This window comes from Diceros bicornis, unplaced genomic scaffold (assembly GCF_020826845.1).
Source record: "Diceros bicornis minor isolate mBicDic1 unplaced genomic scaffold, mDicBic1.mat.cur scaffold_55_ctg1, whole genome shotgun sequence".
NCBI lineage: Eukaryota > Metazoa > Chordata > Mammalia > Perissodactyla > Rhinocerotidae > Diceros > Diceros bicornis.
The window spans coordinates 4,245,517-4,252,590 of record NW_026691429.1 but is presented as its reverse complement, the minus strand read 5'-3'; the positions used below and the strand labels follow the sequence as shown (position 1 = coordinate 4,252,590).

The 7,074-nt window shown below is 50.0% G+C and overlaps 1 pseudogene; it reads right to left on the bottom strand.

Annotated features, from left to right (window-relative positions):
* Positions 1-259: 259 nt before the first annotated feature.
* LOC131403143 (actin-like protein 9) lies at positions 260-1,515 on the bottom strand (annotated as a pseudogene).
* Between the last annotated feature and the right edge of the window lie 5,559 nt (positions 1,516-7,074).

Here is a 7,074-nt window from a genome sequence, read left to right as displayed (position 1 = left end):
TTGATCCTGGGGGAGGTGGGTTTGGGGAATCAGAACTGGGGTCTCTCCCGGGATGGACCATGGGAGGTGAATTAGGACAGGGCAGAACCAAGGATGTCTTTGGAGGCAGATCTTGGTGGGGTGGGTGTGTGGGGTCAGAGCAAGGCGAGTCTGGGTGGGTCCAGGAGTGGACGAGGCCGGGACCTGAGGGAAGGGAGGACAGAGCCAGCTGGGTAGCAGAAGCTTTACTGCCCACAACACTCCCCACCCCTGCTCCGGGTCAGTAGCACTTTCGGTACACGATGTGGGGGCCCTGCTCCTCGTACTCCTCCCGCAGGACCCAGCAGGACTGGAAGGCGCGCAGCGAGGCCAGGACGGAGCCCCCGATCCACACCGAGAGGCTCCTGCTGGGCCGGGCCGTCACCACCGCGCGGGCCTCGCAGGGCAGACCGCACAGCAGCTCCGCGCGGAAGCGGCCCTCGAACCCCGCGAAGAGCGAGGAGCCCCCGCAGAGCAGCACGTTCTGGGCCACGTCCGCCCGCACCTCCAGGGGCACCTTGAGAAGACCCCGTGTGGCCATGGTGGGGAGGCCCACGGGCGACAGCCCTGGGATCGCGGGCGGGCTGAAGAGCAGCTCCGGGCACTGGAACAGCTCCTTGCCCAGCGTGACCGTCCGCCCGTCCGGCAGCTCCAGGCTCTGCCGGTCTTCCTGCTCGGGCCGGGCCTGCTCCTGGAGCAAGTGGGCCGCCACGTAGCAGTAGCGATGCTTAATGTCCTCCACGGTGTCCAGGTCCTGCTGGCCCAGCTGCACGCCGGAGCCGAGCAGCATCTCCGCCAGGAAGGCCGTCAGGTGGGTGCCTGCCAGGTCCAGGCGCTCCGTGGCGTGGGGCAGGTTGTAGCCCTGGAAGACCGGCACCGTGGAGGTGACCCCGTGGCCCGTGTCCACCACCAGCCCGCTGACCCGCCCATGCGCGTAGACGGACAGCATGGACTGGGAAGCCACGTACATGGCGGGGGAGCGCAGCGACTCGAAGGCCACCTCCACCAGCTTCTCGCGGTTTGTGGCGGGGCTGAAGGGCGGGTCTGAGAAGAGCAGCGGGTGGTCCTGGCTGGCCACGCCGAGGTCGTGCTCCAGCAGGTGGCGCCAGATGAGCTGGGCCGCGCTCCAGTCCACCACGATGCCGCTCCGCACGGGCTGCACCAGCGTCAGCTCGGGGCGCGCGCGCGCGGCCTCGCCCATGAACGTCTCCAGCGCCTGCTGCCTGGTGGGGGCCGGCCTCTGGGGCTGGCAGCCCACGATGGTGGCCACGGTGTAGGTGGGCCGCGCCTGCCCCACCAAGCCCACCTTACAGGTGCCTGTGCCCGTGTCGATGACCACCGCTCCGGTCTTTGGTGGCAACCTGTCGCCCACCGTGCTGGGGGCTGGTGTCCTGCTGCAGGGTCTTGTTTCCCGGGGTTGAGCAGGGTGTCAGGCCAGACCTGGGGGGTCTCTGGGGAGGACTGGGGCTCCAAGGGGGTGGAGTGATTTGCATCCATGGCTGCAGGTGGCCGGGTGGCCTGCTTGGCAAAGCTGACCCCTTTCCTCTGGGGTGCAGAGGTGTGGGGGGAAAAGGTGAGGCCGGGCCTGTGGCAGGCACAGGCAGAGAGGGAGAGGGGCTGACCAGTGGTCTGTGACATCACCCTGCCCTCTGCCCCCTTTAGAAGACGTCACAATGAAGGGGTGGGGATAGGGCCCCTCCCTGTCCCAGAAAGCTCCCAGGACACTCATCTATTCTGCATTCCCCTCAAAGTGCCAAATTCGGAGGAGGAGGAGGATGATAGAGAGTTCCTGAGGAGGCAGGTCTGATCCAGCTCCCTGATCCAGAACCCAGTAAGACCCAGGAATCTTTCTCTTGGTGCCTTGTCTTGAAGCAGCGTCGTATGGGAGAGCTGGCCACAGGCCTCCTTAGAATATTAAAATATTAATCCTTAGAATATTCATCAGAAGGTGATCAGCTAGTGTGGCTTTAGAAATATGCTAAATAATAGCGCCTTATCCGTCACATTCAAACTTGGTTGTCATTTTTACTTTTTAATTCAAAACAGGCTGAAAAACACAGCATGAGAAAGTGAAGTCACCCATAATCTCACCACTTAAAACTTATGTAAAGAAAAAAAAATAGGGGCTGGCCCAGAGGTGTAGTGGTTAAGTGCAGGCTCTCTGTTTTGGGGTCCCAGGGTTCACAGGTGCCAATCCTAGGTGTGCACTGATGCACCACTTGTCAAGACATGGTGTGGCCGCGTCCCATATAAAATAGAGAAAGCTGGGCACGGATGTTAGCCCAGGGCCAATCTTCCTCAGCAGAAAGAGGAAGAGTGGCATTGGATGTTAGCTCATGGCTAATCTTCCTCTCAAAAAAAAAAAAAAAAGTAGGATTCTGCCTCTGACCTTCCGATGCCCCTGCTCAGAGCTGACCTGATTAACGCTTGGGTGCGCAGCCGTTCTGTTTTCCAATGTTTTTGGTTAAAGAGTAAGAATAAGCATTTTGGCTGGAAGCATTTCCCCCTCATGTTTTTAAAAAGAGCCAGAGTGATGATGTAATCAGATTTTTTTCTCTTTATCCTTTGGAGGGTTTATTGAAATCACAACTTTTAAAAAAATTTTAAAGAAAAGTCTAATTGTGGTAAAATAAACACAACATAAAATTTACCATCTTACCCATTTTAAGTGTACGGTCCAGTGGTGTTAAGTACATGCACATTGTTGTGCATCCAACCTCCAAAACTTTTCATCTCACAAAACTGAAACTCTAAACCTATTAAACAACAGCTCCTTCAGCCCTGGGCCCCCACCATCCTACTTTCTGTCTCTGTGAGTCTGACTCCTCTAGGGACCTCCTATAAGTGAATCACACTTTATTTGTCTTTTTGTGACTGGCTTATTTCACTGAGCATAATGTCCTCAAGGTTGATCCATGTTGCAGCGTGAGGCTGATTAATATTCCATTATAAGTATATACCACATTGTGTTGCTCCGTCCTTCCATCACTGGAAACTAGAGTTTCCTCCACCTCTGGGCTATTGTGAGTGATGCTGCTGTGATCATGGGTGTACAGATATCTCTTTGGGACCTTGCTTTCAGTTCTCTTGGGTATACACACAGAAGTGGGATTGCTGGATCATATAGTAGTTCTGTTTCTAATTTTGGGGGGACCATCATACTATTTTCATAGCTGCAACACCATTTTACATTCCCACTAGCCATGTAGAGGATTTCACTGACTCCACATCCTTGTCAACACTTGTTATTTTCTGGTTTTTAAAAAAGTTACAGCTATCCTAATGAGTGTGGGGTTATAATAGAGCTTTGATCGTCAGCACATTAAAAGGACACATTTAGTTCAGATGGATTATTCCATTAAGAATTGAACAGACTCTGTTGAGGGCCCAGCCTTTAGTGCCGATAATGCTACAGCTGTGTGTGGATGGGGAGGTGTCTCCCATTTCTCCACCTTGTTCGGCACATCTGCAGGATGGACCCTTGACCCCATGAAAGAGTATTGTGGTGAATTTACGTTACAGCCACTTAAGAAAATAATACACATTTTTTCCCTTTAAAGAATCCTCATGGCAAGTGAAAGGGGTGTTAGATGACAGCTTGGAATGGGGCATTGTGATGACTTAAAAATGGGTACTATGGCCACTTTTTCTGATGGGGAAATAGAGGCTCAGAGAGGTGAAGTGACTTGCCCAAAGTCACACAGCTGGGACAGGGCAGGAGCAGGGTTTGAACCCAGATTTCTGAGATACTGCAGTGACTGGGTCCAGGAAACTGTGAGGTCTCAGATCCATCCCAAACAGTGGAAATGGAGGTTGGGACTCGCTGAGGGGATATTGTGTCTGGCACATAACAGATGCTAGATCCTGGGATACCACAGCAAACAGGGCAGAGACCGTCATGATTAGAGGCAGCAATGCCGTGATATTGTTAAGACCACAGATCTGGATCCAGCTGCTGGGGTTTAAACCCCAGCTCCTCCACTTCATGGCTGAGACAAACTACTATTCTCTCTGTGCCTCATTTTCCCCATTAGCAAATTGTACGTAATAATTGTACTGACGTCAAAGGGCAGGGATGGGGAGGGACGAGTTATTTGTGCAGGGTTAAGGTCCGTGGATGGCACATAGTAAGTGCTATATGAAGGTTTGTTACGTAAATTACAGGTAATGTAGTCTGTGTGTGCGTGTGTGTGAGCAAATGATAACTGGAAACATCCAAGTAACAGCTTTGAAATGGAATTATGTAGGATTAAATGGATTTAAATAGGCATTTCCATTGAAAGGGCATTTCGTGCACACACATCAACCAGACTTCAGATATGTGCAGCGAACTCCTCCAAAGCCCACGTGGGCCGGCATCTCTATCCTCCTGCCTGAGGGTGCTGGGAGACGACATGTACAGCTTCCCGCCGGCAGGGGGCGCCCAAGACCACCAGCTTCTTTTCCTTTCCCCTGCAGCCACTTTGTTCTCTTGGTCAGGAGTTCTCAACCTTGGTTGCAAATTAGAATCACCAGGGGAACTTAAACAAATTCCCAGATCCTGGCTGCACCCCAGACCGATTGAATCGGAATCTCTGCAGATGGAGAGCAAGCATCAGTGATTTTTAAAAGCTCCCAGAAGAACTTAATGTGCGGCAATTGGAGATCTACAGATCTGGGTCTTCAAAATTCTTAAATTCTTCATTCCCCCGATCGTCTGAAAGATGGACAGTGAGTCTGGCTTGTGAGGCAGTTCTCTCAGACCAGCGGGTCCTCTTGCTTAAAGGTGTATGAGAATCTGCAGGAGGGCTTGTTAAAACACAGAGTTCTGGTCCTGCCCAAAGATTCTGATTCAGCAGGTCCAGGGTGGGGCCTGAGAATCTGCATTTCTAACAAGCTTCCAGGTGAGGCTGATGCTGTTGTTGCTCCACTTTGAAAAATTTGTAGCCTTGTAGTTTTGTTTCATCTGGGAGATGAAAGGAAAACTCACAATAAAGCTGGAACTACAGGGTTTCATTATTTTATTTCTAAATACATTTTTAATTTCAAAATTTGAAATTACAAAATATTTCAGGCTTACAAAACTTACACACATGCACACAGTCAAAGCATCAAAAATACAGAATAAATCAGGATAGCCAAGGTGCAGAAACAACCTAAGTGTCCATCAGTGGATGAATGGGTAAAGATGATGTGATATATATATATATATATGCAATGGAATATTACTCTACTATGAAAAGGAAGAAACTCTTGCCATTTGCAACAACATGGATGAACCTTGAGGGCATTATACTAATGAAATAAGTCAGACAAAGACAAATCATGTGTGACCTCACTTACATGTGGAATCTAAAATAGCTGAACTCAGAAACAGAGGGTAGAATGGTGGTTACCAGAGGCTGCGTGTGGGGGAAATGGGGAGATGTTGGTCAAGGGGTACAAACTTCCAATTAGAAGATGAATGAGTTCTGGGGATCTCAGCACAGCATCCTGATTATAGTCAAAAATACTGTATTGTGTATTTGGAAGTTGCTAAGAGAGTAGATCTTCAATATTCTCATCACACAAAAGAAATGTGTGACATGAAGGAGCTGTTAGCTGACACCATGGTGGTAATCACTTTGCCATATATAAGTGTATCAAATCAACTCGTTGTACACCTTAACCTTACACATATATTATGTCAATTATATCTCAGTAAAGCTGGAAAAAATGCAGACTAAAAAGCCAAGATTAATACGGCATCCCTATTTCTTCTCCAGGGTTTAAGGCAAGAATGCTCAAGTGATCAATGGCTGATTCTCTTAATTTATTGCAGTAGTTGTGTTCTATAAAGTCACGATGAACACTGAACTATTGCTTCTAGGGGAATGTAGGGGAACTAGTGTGCCCTTTATGAACCCTGCGTCCTTGGGGCCCCTTGTCTGGGCTACATGCCAGCACTCATGATGATCACAATCCTGGGCTTGGCCAATCCAGCTGTTTCTCATGGGACAGTTAGCTCAAAGGCTGTCATGGTCTGAGGGAACATGGAGGCCCTCTGGGGGGAGCTCTGGTCCTTGGAATGCAGGTCGTACATGGACAGTCCCCCTCGGCAAGCACGCAGCCTTTGTTCCTCTGCCTGCTTAAGCAAGCTTCTCTCGGGGGCAGGAGCAGGTGCACGCTTCCGTCCAGCTGGCCACCACTGGACGTTCCCTGTAAGTAACTCCCAATAAACCCACGTGTCTCACTCACCATCTCTGGGTCTTTTCTTCAGTCTCTCTGCAACCTGTCCCACACTGCTCACCCAACTGGGCATGTGGCCAAACTGGGAATCACTGGATTAGGCTCCTGCAAGTCTCTAGTTACAGCATTTTCATCAACTAATCCATACATAGCTTTGTGTTGTGTGTTTCTGTTTAAAAACACCCCATTTGATGTGTATTAATGATCCATTAACATTGAACCCAGGGCCAACAGCGCTACGACTCATGCCTGAATGAAGCTTATCTAACACACGCATTTTCTCTGTAAGTCACGTCACAGCCCCCTTGCACTTAAGAACACTAGACAGCACCTCAGCACTATGCCTGGGGGCCAATGTAAACAGTGAAGGCACAAAAGCACAAAAATGTGACACACGTGGCACTAAATAGACCATGACGATGACATGTTTGTGGTCTGAGAGCTGAAACCAGAAGGGAGAGCATTGCCTTGTTTGACATGAGCTGGGAAGGAGCGTGCAGATGACTCAAATTTCTCACTGCTCTGTGCATGTCTGCGAATGGCCTAGGGCATCCCACCAGTATTGATTTGGGGATTGCAAATAAATTTTAGCAAGTAGGTGAATTCTCAGATATAGTCTTTGTTAATAATGACCATCAACTGTACACACACACACACACACACACAGAATCTCAAGTGCCTGTGTGTATCCACCACCCAACACAAGCAACAATAACACGCTGGACATATGGGAAGCCCTCTGTGGATCCTCCCCTGAGAGGATCGTGCTGCTGAATTTGGGGTGTTTTTACCCAGGGAAATCGCAGTTTTTCCAGGACACTGCACCTCCTTCTGGCTCTGCTGAAATGA